Below are 27,761 nucleotides of genomic sequence, written 5' to 3' on the forward strand. Positions count from 1 at the left end.
CCATTCTGGAGAGCAGTTTGGAACTATGCTCAAAAAGTTATCTAACTGTGTATTCCCTTTAACTCAGCAGTGTTACAAAGTGAGCTTGTGTCCCAAAGAGATACTAAAGGAGGGAAAGGGACCCACATGTGTAAAAATGTTTGTGGCAGCCCTTTTGTAGTGGCAAGAAACAGGAAACTGAGTGGATGCCCATTAATTGGAGAATGGCTGTACAAGATGATATATGAATGTTAAGGAATATTATTGTTCTGTAAGAAATGACCAGGAGGATGATTTCAGAAAGGCCTGGAGAGACTTACATGAACTGATGCTGAGTGAAATGAGCAGGACCAAGGAAACAACAATATTATTGATGATCAACTCTGATGGACGTGATTCTTTCTAACAATGAGATGATTCTGGCCAGTTCCAATGGTCTTGTTTTGGAGAGAGCCATCTACATCCAGAGAGAGCACCGTGGGAACCGAGGGTGGATCACAACATAGCATTTTCACTCTTTCTGTTGTTGTTCGCTTGCATTTTATTTTCTTTCTCATTTTTTTTCCTTTTTGATCTGATTTTTCTTGTGCAGCAAGATTATTGTATAAATATGTATATATATATCGAATTTAACATATATTGGATTACTTACCATCTAGGGGAGGGGGTGGGAGGAAAGAAAGGAAAATTTGCAACACAAGGTTTTGTAAAGGTCAATGTTGAAAAATGATCTATGCATATGTTTTAAAAATAAAAGGCTTTTTAAAAAAAGAACTGAAGTAAGCAGTTGTTACACATAAAAAAGGAATATCAACTTAATAACTGTTGGATTGGAAAAGTAAATAATGTAACCCAGGAAGACTAATTAAAATACTAGTGAGAAGTGAGGAGGTTCTAAATTAACATGGTGGCATATGACTGGAAATAAGAAAACAAGTGTGAGGGATGGAACCCATTAGACCCTGCAACTGATTGGATAGTATGGATAAGAAGAGTTTAGTATACTTCTGAGGTCATGTAAGAGGATAATTAGAAGGATACTGCAAGAAAGTTAGGAAGATGGGAGGGAAAAACAATTGGTTCTGTTTTGGACATATTTATTGATGCCCAAACTCTGTTGACTATGTAAGGGAAAAGTCCAAAAGACAAAGTCTGTATTAGAGCTATACTAGTAGTTTTTTTGTTGTTGTTATTGTTTTTTTGTTTTTTTTTTTTTTGTTTTTATTTTTTAGTTCCAGAGGAAAAATGAACCGAGTAAACTATTTAAGGAAGCAGAAGAAAACATATCCTCAAATTAACTTTTAAAGATATATTCAGCTGGGTTGGGAGACATTTTGGGACAGCTCTCTAAAGGAGAGCCTATGGCAGGGAAACAAAGTTCTTCCTTGGACTATAACAATGTGGGGAAATAGTGAGAGATATCTTTCATTCTCAACTACCAATTATTGCTAACTAGATGCAAAGACCAATCATTTCTAAGTTCCTGTAATATAAGTACTATCAATACCTTGGGGAAATACTCTGCTCAGGTATGTCTACCCTAATTATGACTATGTTCTATGATAGGACCAGCTACAGTAGGGATGATTTCACATTCTAGTTTAAAAAAGAAACCTTGTAGTGCAAGAATGATCATTATTATTGGTGTTATCATCGCTGTGATAGAATGTAAGCTCCCTGAGAGCTAGAAAAAAAATTGTCTTTGTGACATCTGCTGGCACATAAGAGAATCTTAGCAAGTGCTTAATAAGCGATTATTTGACTAATTGAGCTAGGTACTGATTTGGAACATCATTTTGAAGTTGAAGCTAAATTGGCTATCTAGAAGCTTTCTCTAAGAACATTTGGGAAAAGATGTTTTATAACCATGTGTGAAGAACTGCCATATGAAGAATAGGTTTCTACTCTCCATTACTTGTTGGGAATGGTTAAATCACATTTGCTCAAATGCAGCTATGAAATGAATATATATTTGGCATCTCTGGGTATCAGCATCCCCAGTTAATCTATTCTGTATAACCTACAATTCAGACTCAGAATCACAAATGTCAGAAATGGGACTTCAGAAATTTTCTGAAACAATCCGTAATAGAACAGAAATTCCTCTATAATATCTGTAAATGATTAATAATAATGATGATGATAATGCCATTTATATAGTACTTAAAGATTTGTATAGTGCTTTACACTCATTTGTTTCAAAAGCCTTACTGAGATGCAATGAGAGGAAGAAGAAGATGAAGAGTCAGAAAGAAAGGAGTAGTGACATTGATTAGACAAAAGAATTTGAGGTTTGGTCTCCCATCTCCCATGGAAACCTAGGAAACTTTAGAGATTCTTCCTCATTTAGGGTGAGACACTGAGTGCATTGAAAAGCTATTCTGTAGAGTTAAGGCAGCTGTGCTGCTGACATGACAGGAAGCTTGAGAGACAGAAGAAGCCATCCCCACATCCCTGGAACCAGCAGAGAACAGTGAGAAAAGACAAGATTTAGGTACGTGTATGTGGGAAGGGGATAGGGTGAAGTAGGGAGGATATTAGGCAAAGGGCCTTTGTATTTGGCTGGCTTCAGCAACTCCGTGAATTAATTTAGATCTTTGAGACTATTGTCTCCTTATTTAAGGGTTTCTATTTTTATGACCCTTTAACATAATTTTAAAAAAATTAATCACAGTTTCCAAATGAGAACTTAGCCCAAGCCAGTCCCTTAACCCTCTGTCTCCTCCAAAAATGAGAGATTGGATTCAGTCTATAGAAGTGAAGAATGTTCCAGAGGGATATATCATCCAAGAGAAGTGAGAAAATTCCTGATAGATGCCTCTTACATAAAATTTGTATAAATAAACATTTATTAAATATTAACTATGGGCAAGTTATTATTCTAGGAACTGGAATTTTTTAAGGCAAAGTGGCTGCCCTCAAGGTGTTTATAATCTGGCTGGAAGGATGACAGGAAGTTAGAAAATGATTTGTTATATAGAAAAGGTCAAAGTGGTTTTTAAAATGGGATTTCTTAAATTTGAGAGGATCAGGTCTACCATGAGAATATACAGAAATTGGAAGGGAAGGGAGAAGTCATGTGTTATATGAGCATAGCAATGTAACAGAGGGAAACAAGGAATAATAAGGAGTTCACTTTGGATGGATCAGAGTATGATTTAAAGAGACTCTGACCCTGCTGACACTCATAAAAAAATTCCCATGCTAAAACCAATCCATAAGGCACTGTTATAAGACTTTATTGCATCTGTTTTAAATTTCCTAATTTTCTTGATTTCCAGTGGGAAAGATATTAACAGCAGATCCAGTGACCAACAAAGTAAAAAAAAAAAATGAATAGATTCTCACAAAGCTCCAGAAGAACAATTTTTGTTTGATTTTAAAATTTAATCTTTTTATTCAGAATTTAATGAACCCCCCCCAATCCCACTTCTACATACATAGTATAACAAAAAGAGAGTTATATGTGAAAAACACTAATCTCTAATATATATATAGTTTCTTTTTCTTAAGTGTTTTTGTAACCCTCATTCTCTTTAGATTGCCCTCCCCCCCCCCAAAGTGGCAAATTTCTTGAGTGTAGGAACTATTTCTTTTTTTTTTTTCTATTCTCAAAATCTGCCATATAGCAGATATGCAATCAATACTCCTTGAACTGAGTTGAATTGAATTTTGGTCATATTTAACTGTTAATAAATTCATCCTTGCCAAGCCTAAATTTTCCTCTTTACAACTTTTCCTCTCATTTCTTCCTTTTAAGAACTAGGATTCTTAACTTTTTTTTTTTTTTTGGTCAAGAGTTCCTCTGAAAATCTGGAAGTCATCAGAATATGATACAACAGAATAATGCTTTTAAACAACTAAAAGATATGCTAAATTTTGATTAGAGTTTAAAGAGAATAAAGATGTGAAATTCCCACCATTACTTATTTCACCTTTCACCTGTCACAATTCAGACACAGTGAAATCTATTAACAGATCCTAAAGATAACTCTCCATCCTGGACCAAAGATTAAGAACCCCTGGACCAGAAAGACAAATCCAAACCTTATGGGCAGTAACAGATTTTTCTTGAAGGCAGCTATTCTGAACCTTTTCATTTCCAGGCTAAACATTTCTAGTTCCATTTATGAATCTTCACAAGAAGTGATGATCTCAGGTGCCTTCCCTTATCATTCTGTTTCCCTTCTTGATATCCTCCTCAGCTTAACAATGAATACTGGTGCTAAATAAACAATGACATCTATAACTCAATAGAATATAAATATTCCATATGTGGTTTGGCCTAAGCAAACTTCTGTATCATTACTTAGTCCTGAAAAGTAGCTAAACCTCTAGATACAACTGCATTCAGTGTGTGTATGTTTAGGGGGTTGAGAGGAAGTTTTTATTTCAGCATCTATGGTCTTAGTGATTGCTGAGTTGCTAAGCATACTATGGAGAGATTCAGTGGAGATAAGGGCTATGAATACAGTTCAGCATTTTGGACAATATTCTCTTGATTTAGAGTCAGGGATTAAAATTCCAGTTATGTAACTTAGTAGCTATATAACCTTTAGGTGGGTAACAACTTTCCTGCTCCTGTTTCTTTATTTGAAAAATGACAAGAGTTGGACTAAATGATCCTTATGGTCCTTTTTAAATCCCGCACCTTTAAGTTTGCAATTATAGTTTACATATTTCTGCAGTATTTCAGAAATCATTGCTGCTTAAAACTTTAAAATTATTCAGAATAAAGTTATAAACAATACTGAGTTTAAGATGGTGTGGTACTTTTTGGTCGACAAAATGCTTTACTGATTTTCCATCAATGCTTTGGTTGACAAAATGCTCATAACAATATTGTGAGGTATTGGCTTTGCCGGTGGGTTCAAATTTTGCCTATGATACCAACTGTGACAATGATTGATTTGCTTGACATTTATTGGTCTCAGTTTCCTCATTTGAATAATTAGGTTACTATTATTCAACAAACATGTATTAAGTACTTATGAGCCAAAAAAAGTGGAGATAGAAAGAAAAGAAAGTATCTGTCCTCAGAGAGTTTATATACATTGAAAGAGACTACAAGTAGCTAAGTCAACAAGTAAGTAAACATTAGTTAAGTGCTTACTCTGTGTTAAGTACTGGGTTAAATATATAAGTAATATATACAAAATTCATGTAATTGATTTTGGGAGAGGATCTTACATGAGCAGCTAGATGGTTTAGTGGATGGAATTCCTGGCTTACAGTCAGGAAGATCTGAATTCAAATCTGGCCTGAGACATTTATTAGCTATATGACCCTGGGCAAGTCAATTAACCAATTTTGCTTCAGTTTCCTCCTCTATAAAATGAGCTTGGAAAGGAAATGACAAATCACTCAGTATCTTTTGCAAAGAAAACCCCAAATGGTATCACAAAGAGTCAGCAATGACCAAAAAAACTACTGAACAACAATTCGCATGTGTGGGGTTCAGGATAAGTCTCATGAAGGAAGGAGCATTAAAGCTGAGCTTTGAAGAAAAGTACCATTGTATTCCCAGGGCTTGGCATATGGTGGGCACTTAATAAATATTTATTGACTAAAAGTGGAGAGAGTGGAAATGAAATTTTATATATATGTATGTGTGTGTGTGTATATATACACATACACATACACACACACACACACACATATATATATATATATATATATATAGTGTGTGCATATACATATATGTATATACATATACACATATACAGAGAGAGAGAACTTTGCAAAGTTTAAACACTATATGAAATCAATTTTGTTTATTATCTTCCTTTTAAGATGTGGAAACTGTAGTCACATGAATGACTACATGATATTTGAACCCAGCTCTTTGGGTTCTATATCCACTGGTTTTTCCTTTACACTAGGCTGCCTTTAGATACCGTATCATTCAATTCAACAGACATATTTATTAAACCTACTCTGGGAAAGAAATTGTGCCCAGTACTGGGAACCAAAGGAAAACAACAAAAACAAAAATAAGTCTCTGCTTTCCAGCACTTTTTGGTGCTAGAAGCAGGTGTATTTGTCGGGGTGCATAATCTTTAGTTCCTAGGAACTCTTAAAATATGGTGCAAGACACCTGCTCCCCCAAATTTTCAGCACTTGGAAGCATTCCCAGTTGCTCTATTCAATAAACCTAATAATTGCCGGTGTAGAAAGCTGTGGGAGGCTGGTCTTCTTGCCTCCCTGGGGTCTCTGCCCTCCCTTTTCAGGGTGGTTCTCCTCCTCTAATGATAGCAATTATTATGCATTCCACTCATAGATGGACTGAAAGTACTAAGTCAACAATTAGTCTGCTCCCTTGGCAATAGGAGGCTGAGGTTAAGAAAAGCAAGGAACAAATCACTCTGAGGAGCATCTGTGCGCTCCATCTCACAAGTTCTGTTTGCAGCTGATCTTTGAGGAAGTAGCAGCTCATCTCTCCCTTCTCTTATTTGTTTTTCTTTCATGAATGATGGAGAATTTCACTTTGTAACACCAATGATTCATAAATACTGAAAGAGAATATATTTAAGTTTTCACGGAAAGAAACTCAAGCTAAGGGCTAATAAGGTACAAAATGCTCAAGTGTAAGCGTGTGTGATAAACTGATTGAGCACCCCAGCAAACAATGGGCTTCAGCCTGGTAATAATGATCCCTTATAACTAGATGACTTTTTGCATCCATGAGATCATTGTATTCTCATGCAGCTGTTAGTCCAGCCACCCCAAGGATTTGGATGCATATTATGGCAGATCTTGGGTGGCATTTAGCTTTTCAGGCTCGCTTTTTACCCTCCCCCCCTCATTTTGAGAACTGGGAATTTTAAAAAGATAATTCTATTCTAGGCTTACCATACTAAGGAAGGCAGAAAAGATTCTTCAATCACCAGCACAAAAAAACAAATAGCAAAGCAATGAAATAATAAAGGCACATTTTCCACCAAATTTATATAATCCCAATCTTGTTTCCTCCTAGGATTTCAGGGGAAAAGCTTCCCGGTGAATGATGGTTTCTAAGAAGCAATGGTACAAATCAGAGCAGCTTGAATGTCCTCCTGAAAGGATCCAAGATTGGTTTAAGATCAGTAGAAGGTCAAATTCTTGTCTAATTGATGACCTGTTTCCTGGGTACTGCTATATATTCATGTCACTACAAGCTTGACTTTTCTTGGATACTATTTGCCTCAGCTTTTCCATAATCAGGATGTTTCACCTCCTTTCTCTATTCCAAAACAAATTTTCCATTTAAAGTCCAATAATATAGATTCACCTGTTATCATTGCTCTTCTAAGAAGAATCTATTGCTTCAAGTGGTGACAAACCTGATGGACACCTTCATTCCTCTTTGCTTTTCCCAAAATTCCCTCACCAACTAACAATTTCACCATGGGCACATGCCCTTATGAACAATGGAGTTCTGGTTCTTCTACAATCAGTAGGCCAAGAGATTCTGGGAAATGTAGCTTTACTCTTATAATGAATCTGGTAAATGTTAGGGAAGGAAGGCAAGTATTACTGTGCCCATTTTATAGATAAGAAAACTGAAACTTGTAGAAATTACATTATTCACTCAAAACCACAAAAATAGGAAGTATAAGAGATTGAATTATATTCCAAGTTTTTCAACATTAAACCCAATGCTCTTTACACTGTAAAATGCTATTGATCCTTTACCCATTGTTCTTTCCATGACTTTAGGATGCCTACAGTAATGCATAATGTCCTAATGGACAAATCTGATAGCAGAACATGGAATAAGAATATAACTTTATCCTAGGATCATGAAGCAGCCTTTAAGCTAATATAAGAGAGAATGATTTCCTATTTCTTCAGAAAATATCTAATATGATTATCAATATTCAGATAATCTGAATCTTTCAAATCTTTCATTTTCTTCATTCAAAGACAATAGCTCTCATCCTCCCTCAAGAACATAAGGGATCAATATTTGAAGAATAAAATCCTGAGCCAGCATTGCTATCTGGAGTGTGAAGACAGGCCCTAGAGTAGTGCTAACCAGCTGCCTATACCACCAAGTGTGGTTCTCCCGAGGAAGTTATTTTAATTAATTTGTCAATAGAACATGGGGTTCCCCAAGGACGCCAGTGAGCATCTCCAAATAGGTGCCTGAGAAATTCAGCCAGCATACTTAACCCAGAGCAGAATCAAGATTTCCTGCTCCTCTAAATCCCAAGGGATAGACTGTGGATCCTCAGAAGGTATGGCTGGGTAATTACTGTTACTTAGTAGTGGAGGAGGGGTAGACCCATGGAGGAGACAATGAGATTTCATTTAGCAAGAAACTAAAATCCCTTTATACTTAAAGGGCTACAAATGGATGCAATCTGCCTGGGAGGTGCCATGAATCAAAAATCAATACTATATTTTAGCTTTCTGGAGAAATGTACTTCAAAATAGCTCCAGCTAGATAGATTCCTCTGATCTCATCACAAATGGATCCAAACTCACCTATTTAGATTATGATTCTTATTTGTTGACCAGGGGCTTAGGCAAAGGTGCTTTGGAGTTTTCCCTTTGCTGCACCCCTGTCCTAGAACTGGCTTGGCCAAATTTAGTGGACTTTAGGATTTAGAATTATCAGGACTATTGGAAGATCATTTACTAACTTGTGAATTATACAGATGAGGAAACTGAAGCCTATGGAAGTTACATGATTTGTTTCTGATTACTAGGTTGGTTAGTAGCAGTACCACAGTTGAGATTCAGATTCAAATCTCCTTCCACTGGACTGCACAGGAGATTGATTTTAGGGGAAAATTGAGTAATTGTTCTTGGTTGAAGGTGACTAGTTGATTTCTTTGTTGTAATGATGATGTCAGAGCTCTGCTGGCCAGTTAAACAGAATAGCTTCTTAAGCTGAAACTTTTTATTGCCATTATTGCTTATTCCAATATGGCGGCAGTTGTAGTGTCCTGAATGGTAACAAAATGGAAGAACCTCTGACCTTGGATTCAGGGAACCTGCATTTAACTTTTGTATTCAACACTTAACTAGATTTGTTACCATGAGTAAGTCATTTCAAGTCTCTTGACCTCGGTATATTTGCCCAGAAAATAGAACTGATAATTCTTATAGTACCCACCTCCTATAGTTGTTATGGGGAAACTTTCTAAGTCTTAAAGTGCTGTGCAATGTGACCTATAATGATATATAATTGTCATCATTCCAAGGCTCCGCCTCACCAACTCACCCCAAAGAGTGAGCTGAACTGTGTTAGTGAGGTACACAAGATATATACAATGACTGCCAATAGATACTCCCAGAAACGGGGTCTAAGGGAAGTTATATATACAGATCTAAGGATGTCAGTGAGGAAGCACATTTGGAGGAAGCTCATGATGTCAGGATCACATTTGGTTCTCTTCTTGCTTCCTCTAATGGTTTTTCGAACTAGAATGAACTTGCCTGTGGGTTAAGTGTGCAAACCTTCAGAAGATATTCTCCCACAGATTTACAAGAGTTAATTTCTTTGACGTAGCACGGGCAATTGAAGGGGCAAACAAGGGAAGATGTGTGGAAGAAAGATCAGGCCTAAATCATCTGGGTTTTTGTCTTTGTTCTGGACTTTGATAACTGTGGAAAAGACAGTAAGATTGATAACTTTTCAGAGCTCTGCCTTACTTAAATTCAATTCACTTCATTGTGGCCCTCTTTTGAGAATGAAAGATGAACAATGAGTAAATCCTGTAAAGATTGCTTTTTCATCAACTCTTGACTCAGGCCAACTCTCTCCCCACATGTCAGAAAAACCTCACATTGCTTGGGAAATTCTATCCTTCTTCCATAAGTAACCACTCCTTTCCTCCCTGGAGGTTCGTGGTCTTTGACAGCTTGGTCTGTCTCTTCAAAACACAGTGTAACATAAGAAGGTGAACGATCTCATTGGGACAAAAATAAGGATGAGGTTACTTTTATCATAGTAATCAGGCACCAAGACTTTTTGTCCTTACCTCAAACCCAAACTACAGGGAGAGTGCTAAAAATAAAATCAAAACATTCACTAAACTATTTGTAGTTTAAAAAAAACAAAAACAAAAACAAATAACTGAACAACTGTGCATTTGGAGATAGATCTGTGGGTAAAAGGTTAAAAGTTAGGAAATAGTTCTTATTTAACCTACTATCATCATGTTAGGGATACATCAGGAAGAAGGGGATGAGTGGAGCAGGTGAATGGCTTCTCAAAGTACCTTGTGTCAAATAAATAAACAGATGTTGGCAAATAAGTGCCATTACCATCAATATTAAAACGACCAGTACTCCATTTTCAATAACACTAACAGGAAGAGAAAACTGTTTTGTAAGTTGTTGGTAAAACCTTTAAAATTCTAAATCAGACACTGGGAATTCTATGAGTGAATTTCATGATAATTCCTATATGCTGATTTTAATAGAAATTAATTTTTGATGAATTTATGATACCACTAACCTTCTTGTCATTGATCTATTGTCCTCCCCAGCCCTACCTGCCATATAAACAAAATCTCAGTCTTTCCTCTTACACTCTGTATAGTAGAATGCTTCACAGTTTTCAAATTCTAATTCTAAAGGAGTCTGCTTTATTTCAAAATTAACATTTTCTCAATAAATCCAGATCTGTTTGTTTATTTTTTCAACTGGGCCTTTGTTTTCATCAAGATATGAACTCCTATTAGTGAAATTCCTCTACCAAAGCAGATCAATGCCTTCCAAGCAACTTTTAGATAGCTGTTAGAGCACTGATAGATAAATCTACTAAATATCTATTAAGAACTATGTGTCAGCACTTTACTAAGTTCTGAAGAGAGAAACTTAAGAAAGCAAATAGTTTCCCACCCTCGAGGAGTTTAAATTCTAAAGGGAAAAGTCATTGCATAAATAAATAAATACTATAAGGGCAGAAGACAGGGAAAGGGTGGGAATGAAGGTAGACTAGAGAGGCTGGTTATAAAAGAGTGAAATAAAAGCCTAAATCCAGACAAGATAAGGTGAAATCCCACCTATCCCACCCCAATGGCATTCCAGGAGTGGAGTCTAAATTTCCAGGGTAGCAGGGGTACAGTTTAGTAACTTGCCTTAAATTAATAACGAATCTAATTATGTGTCAGAGACTACAATTGAACCTAGCCTTCCCTGAATTCAACCAGCTTTCCGTCCTCTCACTTTTCCTTTCCTTGATTCTCTCTCTTAAGTCAGTTCTCCAAAAAATAAATAAACAAACAAATAGATGCACAGGAAACTAAAATTACTTTATCAGTATTTTCCTCATCACTTTCTTACATCTAGATAATCAATAAAACAATAAACTCAGCCCTGATTTGTAGCATTTTTCAATTTCCCAGGTAGAAATGCTGATGTTGAATATGTAAGAATCAGCTCCCATGAGCTACAGGGACTAAAAGAGAGTATCCCAGCATAGCCCTGTTCCAGCAGTCCCGGACTCTTGGTGTCCCCCCCCCCCCCACTGAACCTTATATCCTCCCCTTCTCCCCAGACTTCCCATCCCCTCACACACTGAATTTGCCCAGTCTGCCTGTCACTGTAGATTAAAGGAAATTTGCATTACAGATTCATCTGTCACCACAGCTGTAGAGATTCATAACTTCCAGATGCAATAAAGGCAAATGTCGGGTGTGCGATGCCTGTGTAGGATAAGAATGTTGTGTCAGGTCTGTGTCACTTCTCTTTTCTAAAGTGCCATTAAGACTAATTTCTGTATCATTAGGAAAGGTGCAGTGCTTGTGTGATTAAAGCTATCAATCTATGCAAGGTTAGTCCGTAGGGCAGTGCCTCTGGAAGTATAGCTGAGCTGGAGCCCAGGAACCTCGGGCTTGGGTGAAGCTCTGTAACCCCTTCATCACGGGCACCCTCACTTTGGTCAGCCTTAGAATGACAAGATCTCAGAGGAAGGAAGGGGCCTTGGGTAATATCAGACACTTAGAATCATGGAAAGCTCACTACTTCAAAAATCCGTTAATAGCTCATTTTAATTATTCTTTAATTTTTTTTATTATTAGAGCTTTTTATTTACAAAACATATTCATGGGCAATTTTTTAACATTGACCCTTATAAAGCCTTCTGTTCCAGCTTTTCCCCTTCTTCCCCCCACTTCCTCCCCTAGGTGGCAATTAGACCAATACATGTTAAATATGCTAAAATATATGTTAAATATAATATATGTATACACATTTATATAGTTATCTTGCTGCACAAGGAAAATAGGACCTAAAAAGAAAGAAAAAAACCTGTAGCTCATTTAAATTAAAAGAAGCTTCACTTTTCAGAGGGATCAGTTCCCCCTTTACAGGACATCTTTGAGTAGAGACTATTGAGTTTGGATGATATTTTAAGGGTAGATATTTAAGGGTAGATCCCAGTATAGACTAGAGTAATTGACCTCTGATTCCCCCTAATAATACTGAGATCCTATACACTCATCACCACCCAAAGTAGCCCATTCTATTTTTCAAAACTTTAAATGTGAGGGAAAATTCCTTTTCTGAAGTTTAAATCTGCCTTCTTCTAACTCTAAACGAGCCTATTTCTACCTCTAAGATTCCACAGCTAATGACTTCCAATTGGAATTTCACTCCCCTCTTCCAATGGCTCTCCTAAGACCTATTGCTCCCCTGATATAACCTTTACTCTCTTTTACACTTTGCAGGGCTCTTCTATTGAGCTATACCCCTCAAACTGATTCTATCCCTTTCTCTTCTCCTGAATCAAAACTGACCTATTTTCCCCTACTTTCCCTTAGAGATTTAATGTCTTCCTTCTTAGGTACCCTAACAAGTGAGTGTATTCATGGATGCTATAGATGTCAGGACAAGTGGCTCCCTGGGAACACAATGAGAATTTTGGGGATCATGGAAATCCAGAAATGGAAATTTTCTTCATCCTTTAGCCTCCCTCCAATCTTATAGAATCATAGATGTAGAACCAGAAAAGAACTTAGAGATCACGAAGTCCAACCAATTGATCAATCAATAAACATTTATTAAACATCCTCTATGTGTCAGGTATTATGTTAAGTGCTGGGGATACAAAAAAAAGACAAAAGATGGTCCCAGTCCCAAGAGGTTTATGATCTAATGGAGGAAACAATCAATACACATATATACAAAAAGCTACATATGGGATAAGTAGAAAATAATGAACAGGAGGAAGGCACCAGAATTTAAAAATGATTAGGAAAGGCTTCCTTTTCCAGATGTGGAAACTGAGACACAGAGAGGTCAAATCAATTGTCTAAAATCAAACAGGTAGCAAACGTATCTTTTTTTTAAAATAGTATTTTATTTTTCCATATATATGCAAAGATAGTTTTCAACATTTACCTTTGCAAAAACCTTATGTTCCAAGTTTTTCTTCCCCTCTCCCCCTCTCATACCTCCCCAAGACAATAAGCAACCTATGATAGGTTAAACATAAAATACTTATCTTCTAATCATTTTGGTCTGATAGGCGACTTTTTAAAGGTACCATTTAAAGTGACACTAGTAAGAAAATGCTACTGTTTAATGTGCAAGGAAGGAAATTACTCCAAAGTAGTGGGACGTGAAGAAAGCCCATTGTCCTTTTTGAGTTTTTGGGAACCAGGAGAAGATTAAGCTGTTTATAAGATATCTTTTGTATATTAATAAAACTGTAAACATATCTCAGGCAGAATAAGGTGCAAGTGAAATTTTAAAGCATATTATGTATAAATATATATTTGTATTAATGTGAATATGCATATCCGTATATATATATATATATATATATATATGAAAATACATATATACTCATGCACATGTACACACACTACCTGATTTGGTCTTATGACATACACTAGAGAACTTACAAAGGCAAAACCAAGTTTATGTTAGAGAAATTTGATTTTATGCTAAATAAATTCCATCAGATTTTTTAATATGAAGGCTTTGCTTTTCCACAAATGTGCACTGCCTAGCCGCATTTTAATGCCTTCAAATCAAATATTTCCTTCTTTCTGCTGTTCTTTTGTTTGCTAGTTTTCAGCAGCAGCTGTCAGAGCATGCTGGATTGAGAGACTAAGAAAGTTTTTCAGCTTACAGAACTTGGTGGCTATTCTCTAGCAGTCAGTTCTGCAAATATGTTTTTAATTGGGAGGGTAAAGCACTGCCTGGACTTTCTCAGACATATTTTGTTTTGTTGGATTCCATGAGCTTCATTGCAACAAAGGAGATTAGAAGTCTTTTCTACACAAAGGTATGGTGGAGTCTGTCCTGCAGAGTAGGAATTGAAATGATATCAAGAGTATCTGTGAAAAATGTGGAAAATAAGATTTCTTTATTAGTTCCTATTGTTCTGGAAAGAGTTATATCTAGGAGTCAAGAGTATCAGGTTCTAATCTGGCTTCCATGGTCAACTTTGGCCATGTATTTCTACACTCTAGCCTCAGTTCCTTATTTGTTAATTTGTTAAGAATGGAGTGGAGCAGATGATCACAAAAGCCTTTTTTCCTTTTCAATATTAATTTTGAATGGATAATTTCTAGGAACATGGACCCTTCAGGGTGAGTCTCTGGATCTTGAGGAGATATAACTGAAGTGGAATTAGGGCAATTTTCTCATGTCTCATGTAAGGAGACAAGTAAAGCACTCATGCACAGATCTCTGAGAAAAAATATCAGTCAATGATGCTATTGCATCACATCACAGGTACCAATATAAAATAAGTGAAAGGCTTTGAAATTCATGGACATGAGCTAGGCTCCTGGATACACACACACACACACACACACACACACACACACACACATATACATATATGTATGTATATATATATTAATAACTGCATGGCTTTGAGTGAAGCACTTAACATCTCTGACAGCTTTTCATATCTACAGAATAAAGGGGTTGGGCTAAATGATCTCTAAGTTCCTTTTTACTGTAAATTTCAACATAATATTCCTTTGAAAGCATCCCTTCCTGGAACTGAGGTGCTAAAGCTACCTTTCTCCTTAATCCTTCCTTACTCTCCTCTCTGACCTGGTCTGACATTGTCACTCTCTGTGGTCCTGTCTCCTCAGCTGATGATCTTGAAGTGGGGGTCTCCCAGACAGCTCTTATGGCAACAGCAGCTGCTTCAAAGTAACCTGAGCTATCCCACAGGAGCTCAGTTCAGGCTTATGAGAATGGCGACAGGACTGAGGCTCCAAGGAATTCTCCTATTTTGGGAGAGTATGATGAAAAATCAAGGAGAGAAATTGTCGAAATACTACAGCAATTTATTTTTTTCTATCAAGGACAATGCTTCACCACATTTGAACTCCAACATCATAGTTTCTATGTGCTATGAAGAATTAGAAATGGTACTCTAAAAAACAAAAATGAGAAGAAAAATTAAACTAGATCCAGTATAACTAGAGGCTAGAAATTACACAATTTGGATAATAATAAGCTGATAATAATGAGCTATCAATTCTTTTCTATGAGACTAAGAACTCCTTAGAAAAGGAGACTATTTCTTGCCTTTCTTTGTATCCCTAGTATTTCGCAGAGTGTATGGTACATAGTAAGTGCTTAACAAAAGCTAGTTGACTAACTAGTCATCTGAAAGATCAGAGGTTAGCAAATGTTTGTGAATTAGTTCTAGTTATCATTATTAATGAAAAAAGGAGATTAAGGAATATCAATAATTATTGATCTATATTTTCCTATCCCTATAAAATTTTTATGAGAATAATATATACTCTTATTTAGGAAAATTTTTGATTAAGATATCAGAAGGAGGACTTCCGGCCAAGATGGCGGCGTGGAGGCAGACAGCTGCTTGAGCTCCTCGTTTTCTCTCAGAACTTACTTCATGACAAGCCTCTGACTTAATGCTTGACCCAGAAAGAAATCCACAAATTATCACCAAGAGAAGACATCCTTGAAAGTCGCCAGAAAAGGTCTGTGTTTGTTCGGAGGAGGGTCAATCAGACTGGGCGCAGACTGAGGGCAGACAGCCAGAGCAAGACAGGCAGCTCACACAGCTCAGACCGGAGGGGGAGGGGTGTGATCTCTGCCGTTTCTGTGAAAGGGCTTTTGCCCCAGTGTGGATGCTCCGTCTTGGCAGCAAGCCAGGAGCGGTGGAGAGGGTGTAAACACTGGAGGTGAAGATTAAAACCCCAGAAAGCCAGCGTCTCTCAGAGCCCGGCCACCCCCAACCCCCACCTGGACTGACTTGGTGCGTTCTCGGAGCCTCAGAGCGCAGACTCAGTACAGTCATTGCTGTTCTGTTAGTGGCTCTCTGCTGCCCTACCCCCAGTCTGTAGAGGAAGCCCATTAATACCATCCAGCCCTATCCCCCGCAAAACAGACCAATTGTTTCTCTTGTCAGTTTGTTTTCTTTGATTCCTACTCTGACAAAATGAACAAAAAATTCAAAAGGGCTCTAACCATTGACAGCTTCTGTGTGGAGAGGGAGCAGACTTCAAATGCTGAAGAGACTAGGAACAGAATGTCCCCAGATGTATCCCCTGGGAGGGATATAAGCTGCTCCTCAATACAAAAGAACCTCATAGAGGAAATCAAAAAGGCTCTCACAAGAGAGCTGGAAGAGAAATGGGAAAAGGAAAGGGAAGCTTGGCAAGAGAGCCTGGAGAAGTCATCCCATGCATTCAAAGACAGAATGGATAAAGAAATCAAATCATTGAGAAACAGGATTAGTGAGCTGGAAAAGGTAAACAACTCCAAGGAAAACAGGATTAGAGAGCTGGAAAAAGAAATCAGCTCTCTAAAAAATACAATGGAAAAAAATTCCATAGAAGATAAAAACTCAATTGGACAATTACAAAGAGATATAAAAAAAGTGAGTGAAGAAAATACATCATTGAAAATTAGACTGGAACAAGTAGAAATGAATGACTCAAGGAGAAACCAAGAGGGAGTCAAGCAAAACCAGAGAAATGAGACAATTGAAAAGACTGTCAAGTACCTTACCAGAAAGACAACAGACCTGGAAAACAGATCCAGGAGAGACAATTTGAGAATAATCGGACTCCCTGAAAAATGGGAGGAAAAAAAGAGCTTGGACACCATTTTCGAGGAAATTATCAAAGAGAACTGCCCAGACGTTTTGGAAACAGAGGGTAAAATAGACATTGAGAAAATTCATCGATCACCTACTGAAAGGGACCCTAAAATCAAAACGCCAAGAAATATAGTGGCCAAGTTCAAGAACCATCAGACAAAGGAAAAGATATTGGAAGCTGCTAGAAAAAAACAATTCAGATATGGAGGATCCACAATAAGGATAACACAGGATCTAGCAGCGTCCACATTAAAAGAACGCAGGGCCTGGAACATGATATTCCGAAAGGCTAAGGAACTTGGTATGCAGCCAAGAATAACTTACCCAGCAAGAATGAGCATCATTTTCCAGGGAAGAAGATGGACATTTAATGAAATAAATGAATTCCATCTATTTTTGATGAAAAAACCAGACCTACATAAAAGGTTTGATCTTCAAATACAGAACTCAAGAGACTTCTAAAAAAGGTAAAAAGAAATCTTGAGAACCATACTTCTGTCAAAAAAATATGTAAAGAACATATGTACAATTTGTCTTAGAAACTAGAGGTGGAAAGGAGATTATATCATAAAAAAGTATAAAGTGGTGGTACTACATCTCATGAAGAGGCAAAGGTAACCTATTATATCTGAGAGAAAGAAAGGAGGGAGATGAACATAGCATGTATCAATAGACATATTCGATTTATGGTGAAACTTCTTCCACTTCATTGAAAAGTGAAAGGGAAGGAGTAAGCTAAGGGGAAGGGAATACAGTAATTTCGAGGAAAAGGGATAAAATAAGGGGAGGATCTTTAAGGTGGGGGAGGGATCCTAAAAAGGGAGGGCTGTGAAAAGCAAGTGGTGTTTACCAGTTTAATACTGGATAGGAGGGTAAAAGGGAAGGAAAGGGGAAAAGCATAAGCAGGGGTTAATAGGATGGCAAGCAATATAGAATTAGTCCTTCTAACCATAAATGTGAATGGGGCAAACTGCCTCATAAAGAGGAAGCAGTTAGCAGACTGGATTAAAAGTCAGAATCCTACTATATGTTGTTTACAGGAAACACACCTGAAACAGGATGAGACATTCAAACTAAAAGTAAAAGGGTGGAGCAGAATCTATTATGCTTCAGGCAAAACCAAAAAAGCAGGAGTAGCCATCCTCATCTCAGATCAAGCAAAAACAAAAATTGATCTAATTAAAAGAGATAAGGAAGGGCATTATATCCTGCTAAAGGGAAGCATCAATAGTGAAGCAGTATCAATATTAAACATGTATGCACCAAGTGGTGCAGCATCTAAATTCTTAAAAGAGAAATTAAGAGAGCTGCAAGAGGAAATAGATAGCAAAACTATAATAGCGGGAGATCTCAACCTTGCACTATCAGAATTAGATAAATCAAACCACAAAATAAATAAGAAAGAAGTCAAAGAGGTAAATAGAATACTAGAAAAGTTTGATATGATAGATCTTTGGCGAAAGCTAAATGGAGACAGAAAGGAATATACTTTCTTCTCAGCAGTTCATGGAACCTATACAAAAATTGATCATATACTAGGGCATAAAAACCTCAAAATCAAATGCAGTAAGGCAGAAATAGTAAATGCATCCTTTTCAGACCATAATGCAATCAAAATAACATTTAATAAAAAACCAGGGGAAAATAGACCAAAAAATAATTGGAAACTAAATAATCTTATACTAAAGAATGATTGGGTAAAACAGCAAATCATAGACATAATTAATAACTTCACCCAAGAAAATGACAATAATGAGACATCATACCAAAATGTGTGGGATACAGCCAAAGCAGTAATTAGGGGAAGTTTTATATCTCTACAGGCCTACTTGCATAAAGTAGAGAAAGAGAGGGCCAACGAATTGGGTTTACAACTAAAATTGCTAGAAAAGGAACGAATTAAAAACCCCCAGACAAACACAAAACTTGAAATTCAAAAAATAAAAGGTGAGATTAATAAAATTGAAAGTAAAAAAACTATTGAATTAATTAATAAAACTAAGAGTTGGTTTTATGAAAAAACCAACAAAATAGACAAACCCTTAGTAAACCTGATTAAAAAAAGGAAAGAGAAAAAGCAAATTGATAGTCTTGAAAATGAAAAGGGTGAACTCACCACTAAGGAAGAGGAAATTAGAACAATAGTTAGGAGCTACTTTGCTCAACTTTATGCTGATAAATTCGATAACTTAAATGAAATGGAAGAATACCTTCAAAAATATAGCTTGCCCAGATTAACAGAGGAAGAAGTAAGTAGTCTAAATAGTCCCATCTCAGAAAAAGAAATAGACCAAGCTATTAACCAACTTCCTAAGAAAAAGTCCCCAGGACCAGATGGATTTACAGGTGAATTCTACCAAACATTTAAAGAACAACTAACTCCAATGCTATGTAAACTATTTGAAAAAATAGGGATTGAAGGAGTCCTACCAAATTCCTTCTATGACACAGACATGGTACTGATACCTAAACCAGGTAGATCGAAAACTGAGAAAGAAAACTATAGACCAATTTCCTTAATGAATATTGATGCTAAAATATTAAATAAGATATTAGCAAATAGACTTCAGAAAATCATCCCCAGGATAATACACTATGACCAAGTGGGATTTATACCAGGAATGCAGGGCTGGTTTAATATTAGGAAAACTATTAGTATAATTGACCATATTAATAATCAAATTAATAAAAACCATATGATCATCTCAATAGATGCAGAAAAGGCATTTGATAAAATCCAACATCCATTCCTACTAAAAACGCTTGAGAGTATAGGAATAAATGGACTATTCCTTAAAATAATAAGGAGCATATATTTAAAACCTTCAGTAAACATCATATGTAATGGTGATAAACTAGAACCTTTCCCTGTAAGATCAGGAGTGAAACAAGGTTGCCCACTATCACCATTACTATTCAATATAGTACTAGAAACTCTAGCCTTGGCAATAAGAGCCGAGAAAGAGATCCAAGGAATTAGAGTAGGAAATGAAGAAATCAAATTGTCACTTTTCGCAGATGACATGATGGTATACTTAGAGAACCCCAAAGACTCTGCTAAAAAGCTATTAGAAATAATTCAGAATTTTAGCAAAGTCGCAGGATACAAAATAAATCCACATAAATCCTCAGGATTTTTATACATTACCAACACAATCCAACAGCAAGAGATACAAAGAGAAATTCCATTCAAAATAACAGTCAATAGTATCAAATATTTGGGAATATATCTACCAAAGGAGAGTCAGGAATTATATGAGCAAAATTACAAAACACTTGCCACAAAAATAAAGTCAGATTTAAATAATTGGAAAGACATTCAATGTTCTTGGATAGGCCGAGCGAATATAATAAAGATGACAATACTCCCCAAACTAATCTATTTATTTAGTGCTATACCAATCAGACTCCCAAGAAACTATTTTAATGACCTAGAAAAAATAACAACAAAATTCATATGGAAGAATAAAAGGTCGAGAATTGCAAGGGAACTAATGAAAAAAAAGTCAGAGGAAGGTGGTCTAAGTGTACCTGATTTAAAGCTATATTATAAAGCAACAGTCACCAAAACCATTTGGTATTGGCTAAGAAATAGACTAGTTGATCAGTGGCATAGGTTAGGTTCACAGGACAAGATAGTGAATAAAAATAGCAATCTAATCTTTGACAAACCCAAAGATCCCAAATTTTGGGATAAGAATTCATTATTTGACAAAAACTGCTGGGAAAACTGGAAATTAGTATGGCAGAAACTAGGCATGGACCCACATTTAACACCACATACTAAGATTAGATCAAAATGGGTCCAAGATTTAGGCATAAAGAACGAAATCATAAATAAATTGGAGGAACATGGGATGGTTTACCTCTCAGACTTGTGGAGGAGGAAGGAGTTTGTGTCCAAGGGAGAACTAGAGACCATTATTGATCACAAAATAGAACATTTTGATTACACCAAATTAAAAAGTTTCTGCACAAACAAAACTAATGCAAACAAGATTAGAAGGGAAGTAACAAATTGGGAAAAAAATTTTTACAGTTAAAGATTCTGATAAAGGCCTCATCTCCAAAATATACAGAGAATTGACTTTAATTTATAAGAAATCAAGCCATTCTCCAATTGATAAATGGTCAAAGGATATGAACAGACAATTTTCAGATGATGAAATTAAAACTATTTCCACTCATATGAAAGAGTGTTCCAAATCACTATTGATCAGAGAAATGCAAATTAAGACAACTCTGAGGTATCATTACACACCTGTCAGATTGGCTAAGATGACAGGAACAAATAACGATGAATGTTGGAGGGGCTGTGGGAAAACTGGGACACTGATGCATTGTTGGTGGAGTTGTGAAAGAATCCAACCATTCTGGAGAGCAATCTGGAATTATGCCCAAAAAGTTATCAACATGTGCATACCCTTTGACCCAGCCATACTACTACTGGGCTTATACCCCAAGGAACTACTAGAGAAGGGAAAGGGTCCTGTATGTGCCAAAATGTTTGTGGCAGCCCTTTTCATAGTGGCTAGAAGCTGGAAGATGAATGGATGTCCATCAATTGGAGAATGGTTGGGTAAACTATGGTATATGAATGTTATGGAATATTATTGTTCTATAAGAAATGACCAACAGGAGAAATACAGAGAGGCTTGGAGAGACTTACATCAACTGATGCTGAGTGAAACGAGCAGAACCAGAAGATCATTATACACTTCAACAATGATACTGTACGAGGATGTATGCTGATGGAAGTGGATTTCTTCAACATAGAGAAGAGCTAATCCAATTCCAATTGATTAATGATGGACAGAACCAGCTACATCCAGAAAAGGAACACTGGGAAATGAATGTAAACTGTTATTTTTACCTTCTGAATCCAATTCTTCCTGTGCAACAAAAAATTCGGTTCTACACACATATATTGTATCTAAATTATACTGTAATATATTTAACATATATAAGACTGCTTGCCATCTGGGGGAGGGGGTTGGGGGAGGAAGGGAAAAAATCTGAATAGAAGTAAGTGCAAGGGATAATGTTGTAAAAAATTACCCATGCATATGTACTGTCAAAAATGTAATAATTATAAAATAAAATAAAAAATTAAAAAAAAAAAAAAAAAAAAAAAAAAAAAAAAAAAAAAAGATATCAGAAGGAAATCAAATTTTCACAAATATGTTAAAAAGAAGCTCTAGTCTAGCAACGAACTGGTCTTACAATTAAATAGTTTTGAAATTGTTCTGTGTTTTTAATGGTTCCAATTTCTCCCCTTAATAAAGGTTCTTCTTGTTGTCACCAATATTTTCCCAGAGATGCTATATGAGTATGAAGCATAGGTAATAACATTCCCCCCAAAATTAATATGCAGATCGCCCAAAAAATCATGGAGCAAAACCCTGGGTTTTAATAGTTTGATAAGAGTAACTATATAACAACAATATTAAAGAAATAGGTAGGTTATATAGAGAAAGTCAAAGAAAGGTAATGGATAGAACATGTGCAATAGTGAAACTAATCAATATTTAGAAGGTCCCCAAACCTTTGAGTGTGCTTGAGTGTGATCTATAGGAATACGAGGATAAGAGCTAAAACAAGAAGGCAAAGACGAGTTGTGATCAGCTTCACTGGAGGAAGTCCGCAATACATTGGAGGCATTAAAGCATTAAAATATGGGTATATCTCAGTTGTTATCAGAGAAATTTTATGCCACTGCAATTTGTGTGCTTTTAAACATTTCATTAGCTTAACTTTTGTGTTTTGTGTGTGTGTGTGTGTGTGTGTGTGTGTGTGTGTATACACACACACACACACACACACACACAAATATAGCTTATTTTCTCCTTGAGGCAATTGGGGCAACACAAGGCATGATATCTGATTTCTCAAGAAGACACAGAGGTGAACCTGAGTTCTCAAAGTTAAGTCAGTGGAATACAAGGCAACTGGGAAACTGGAAAGATTCCTAATATGATTCAATGATGAACTATCTGTTGTCTAAAATTCAGACCAACTCACTTCCTCCGTTTGGATCATCACCAGATTTGGCTTTATGAGGATCATGTTGTCTATCATGGACATTCTTAAGAAGATCATCTATTTAGTCATACATAGAACATGCTCTGTCTGATAGAAGTGATCTTTACCAATCAAATCACAGATACTTGAGGTATTGAACAAAGTGAAATAGGATTTATCTTTTATCTCTCTTTCTCTGTCTCTCTTTCTGTCTCTGTCTCTCTTTCTCTCTCTATCTTTCTCTCTCTCTCCCTCCCTCCCTCCCTCCCTCTATCTCTCTGTCTCTGCCTTCCTACCTCCTCACCCCCTTCCTCTGTCTATCTCTCTTCCCCCCACCTCTTTCCAGGAGACCCTTGTTCTGTATATTACTATTGCCTAGGAAACGATTGAATGGACCAAAGCACATTGGAACAATGATATAATGAGATTATCAGATTAGCTAATGGTTCTCTTGAAAGGCAGATATTAATTGACTCAAGTTAAATAACTGGACAGGAAGAATAAAACTGGGCAAAAGAAGGGACATATGGCCACCCATGTGGCCAATCTCTGGAAAAAGATTTAGAAAATGTAGTCAATGACTAAGAAGGTCAAGCAAAGCACTTCTGGTTGCATGGAGAAAGGATGAGAGTTCCAAGTCTGATATCCAATTATTTCCAAATCTTTAAATTCATTGCTTATTATACATAACATATTTGGTCTTAATGAGTTAAATCAATATACAAGTATGTCCTATTCATTAATTTTGACAAAAAAGCTATACAGATAAATTGTATTGATCCATAATGAGTATACAAGTGTACTTTTCTCCATGATGACAGATTGCAAAAGCCTTGGTATGCCTATAATTGATATTTTAAGTGTGTACTTTAGTCAGAATGGTTTAAAGGAAATAACATTCAGTAAGGAGTCACTGGACTTCAGTTTAATTTTTAGTTTCATTTTATGAGGGCAGAAGGCTTCCAGTGGAGTACCTCAGGCATCTGTGCTTGACCCTATGCTATTTCACATTTTTTGTCAAAGACTTAGGTAAAGGCATAGATGACATGCTCATCAGATGAACAGGTGATACTAAGTCATGAGGAATAGCTAATAGAATGGAAGACAAAGTCCAGTTCCAAAACGACCTTGAAAGCCTAGAGGTTTGGGCTAAATATAAGATGAAAATTAAAATGTCAGCTCCGTATGTATAAGATTGGAGAACATGGACAAATAAATAGTACTTTTGGAGAAAAAAGATCTAAAGGTTTTCATGAATTTTAGGATAGGTAGTATGATGTGTCAGGCCAAAAACTAATGCAATCTTGAGATTTATTAAAAGGGGTATAATTTCCATGAATAGGGAGGTTCGCTCTGACTTCATCAGACACAACTAGAAATTTATTCTTAATTCTGTGTCACATTTTAAGAAGGAAGAAAATTTATTAAGCACCTATTAAATTTCAAGTCCTGTGTTGAGTGTTTTTCAAATTATTCTCTCATTTGATCTTCAACTATTATTATCTTCATTTTACAGTTTAGAGAACTGAAGTAGACAGAGGTTATATGATTTGCTCAGTCACACAGCTAGTACATAATTATCTGAGACTGATTTGACCAGAAGTCTTCTAGACCTCAGGCCAAGTGTTCTATCCATTGTAAAACCTCGCTGTGGGTCAGAAGAGAAAGCCAAGAAAGGTCTTGAATCTGTCATATAATGATTGTTTGAAAGCAATATGCAATGGGATGGTTAGAAAAGTCCTGGATTACCACTCTGAAGAAGTTCAAACAGAGGAAGGACAGTTACTTGTTGGATATGTTAGAGTGGAAATTCCTTTTGGTCAAGGATTGGGCCAAGTAGCCACTGATACTTTCTAACACTCTATTTCTATGATTATGATTATGTGATACACATTTACCATCCAAAGAGATCTCATTTCAAGGGATTAGATTATATCCAGAGAAATAGTATATCATATTTATTACTTATGTTAATTTTTTTCTCTTAAAATTTTATTTAAGCAAATACAAAAGAAAAAATGTCATGTACATAACAGAATATGGGGATTCAAAAATGTAAAGCAATAATTTGCATTTTAAGAAAGTCTATAAAATAATACTACACATTTTGTTCAAAATTGCTCATATTTTCTTTGTTTCCTTGTAGGTTTTCTTTTGTTTTCTATTTACTTTTTTACTTTATTCTCTGCCTTCTTCTTCCCTAAGAAGGCTACAATTAAATGCAGATATGTGTGTGTGTGTGTATATATATATATATATATATATATATATATATATATATATATATACACATATACATATATATAATATGTATATTTCTATATATACATATATATAAACACATAAACATAGATATTTTAATCATATACATATACAGATATGTTTAATTATATTTAAAGAATTTCTGATGGGATAGCTGCTTGTTTCTGCACTCTGGAAGCAGTAAATCTCCCTTGTTTTATAGCTGAGATCTAGAAAGTTTAAGTCACTTGCCCAGTTTCATGTAGTGAAATCATGTCACAATTGGGACTGCAACTTAGGCCAATATTATTCTCACTATATCACACAGCTACCTTCCCCCCCCCCCCCCGAAGATAGAAATGAGAATATCTTTTTTACTTCCCACTTTCTACTTGTTAAATCTGCTCTCAAAAATTCATTTCCCTTCCATGCATATCCCATTTGGAATAATTTCTTGTTTCACTCTTCTTTCCCTTTCCAGTCTTTCAGAGGATGTGGAAAATCTAGATGGGGTCCAGAAGAGAGCAATTACTATAATTAAAGGGTTTGAAAATGGGATTTGTTTGGAAAGGGCAACAGATTTGGGATTACTGTATTGGTTTAAAAATAGACTGCCTCTGAATATAGGTCACACCCTTAAAATATGAATGTTTGAAAGAAAAAATAACACACACATAAGTATAAGGAGGTAAGTGATCTAGCCAAGGCAACAATACAAGGCTAAGATTGCCAGCTCTGCATTGTTAAGTAACTCCTAGAAACACTCAGAAGCTTCTGCGTAGTTTGCATGATGAAAGGAATTTATTCCAGCCTAAGAACCTGGGGTAGCTTCCTTGGAAAGGGGACGAGGTTGGATAAAAAACAGATCTCAGTATGGTGTTGATGGGCACTGCTGTCAGAAATAGGCCGGCACATGATCTTTTTCACAAAAGAGCTTCTTCCAGGGAAGAAGACATCTTTAGCTGATGACAAGAGTAGAGAAGAGGCTAGCAGCAGATGCGATGGGCAGCAGGACCAGTTTTGGGGAGAAGTAGCAAATGATAGCTTCTAAGGCAGAATGGAGCAGCAATGAGATGTGAGTAGAAAACAAGTCCAAGATCCTGAGTGGGCCACAGACAGGAACCTCTCCTGGGCATTTGTGGGAGACTGACCCCTTTGTGGAAGACAATGGTGGGGAGCCAATCCTTGTTTTTACTTTACTGGTCAGTTTTATAAATGTCAATTGGAATTTATGTCTTCTGATTTGTACTGAAACATTCATAGAGTGGGAAATGACAAGTAATGGGTTTGAATAGTTGGAGGATTCAGATGAGCCATCAATCAAGGTAGAATATTATGGAACCCTGGAGTCTTCAAAGTATACAGTGAGGGGGGAAAAACTCAAATAACACTTCTAATCTGCTGCCAGGTATTGCCAGAATCAAATTTCAGAAGGAAAAAAAAGCAGGGTCTATGTGCTTTTAAACTATTATTAAACATTGGGCTAAGATGCTGTGTGGCTTTGTTGGAAATACCAGAGATATAGAGTATCAAACTCCAAAGCAAATATCTATGGATTCCTGCAGGTGGCATATAGACTCAGAAAACCATATATTAACATTATCTATGCTCTATTGTGTTTTTATTTGTTTTGTTAAATATTTCTCAATTACATTTTTAAATTTTTTCTTTTAATTTAATATTTTTTCCCAATTACAAGTAAAAACAACTTTAACATTCATTTTTCTAATTTTGAGTTTCCAACTGTCTCCCTCCTTGTCCCTCTCATTGAAAAGCCATTTAACATTGTAGTTATACATATACGGTCATGCAAATCACATTTCCAGGTGAAAGAAAAAATAAACAAAACCAAGAAAAATTCAGTAAAGAAAAAGTATTTTCAATATGCATTCAGACTCCACCACTCCTTTCTCCAGAGATGCACAGCATCTTTCATAAATCCTTCAGAATTGCCATTGAGAACTGTATTACTAAGAATATAGTTAAGCTATTTACAGTAGATCATCAAACAATATTTCCAGTACTGTCTATTTTAGCTCATTTCACATTGCATCAGTTCATCTAATTCCATATTTTTCTTTTCTTTTTTCTTTTTTTTATAGTATGTTTATTTATTGTTCATACATATTGCTTTATGAATCATGTTGGGAGAGAAAAAGCAAAACAAAGGGAAAAACTATGGGAGAGATTAAAAAAAAGAAAAAAGAAGTGAACATAGCATGCATTGATTTAAATTCAGTTTCCTATGATCTTTTTCTGAGTGCAGATGGCATTTTCCATTCAAAGTCTACTAGGATTACTTTGGATCACTGAACTATTGAGAAGAACCATGCCTTTCATGGCACATATTCTTGCTGTTATTGTATACAATGTATACAATGATACAATGTATCAGTTCATGTAAATCTTTCCAGGCCTTTCTATACTCAGCTTATTTATCATTTTTTTAGAACAATAATATTTTATTACCTTCATGTAC

The sequence above is a fragment of the Sminthopsis crassicaudata genome, chromosome 2 (genome assembly GCF_048593235.1).
Source record: "Sminthopsis crassicaudata isolate SCR6 chromosome 2, ASM4859323v1, whole genome shotgun sequence".
NCBI lineage: Eukaryota > Metazoa > Chordata > Mammalia > Dasyuromorphia > Dasyuridae > Sminthopsis > Sminthopsis crassicaudata.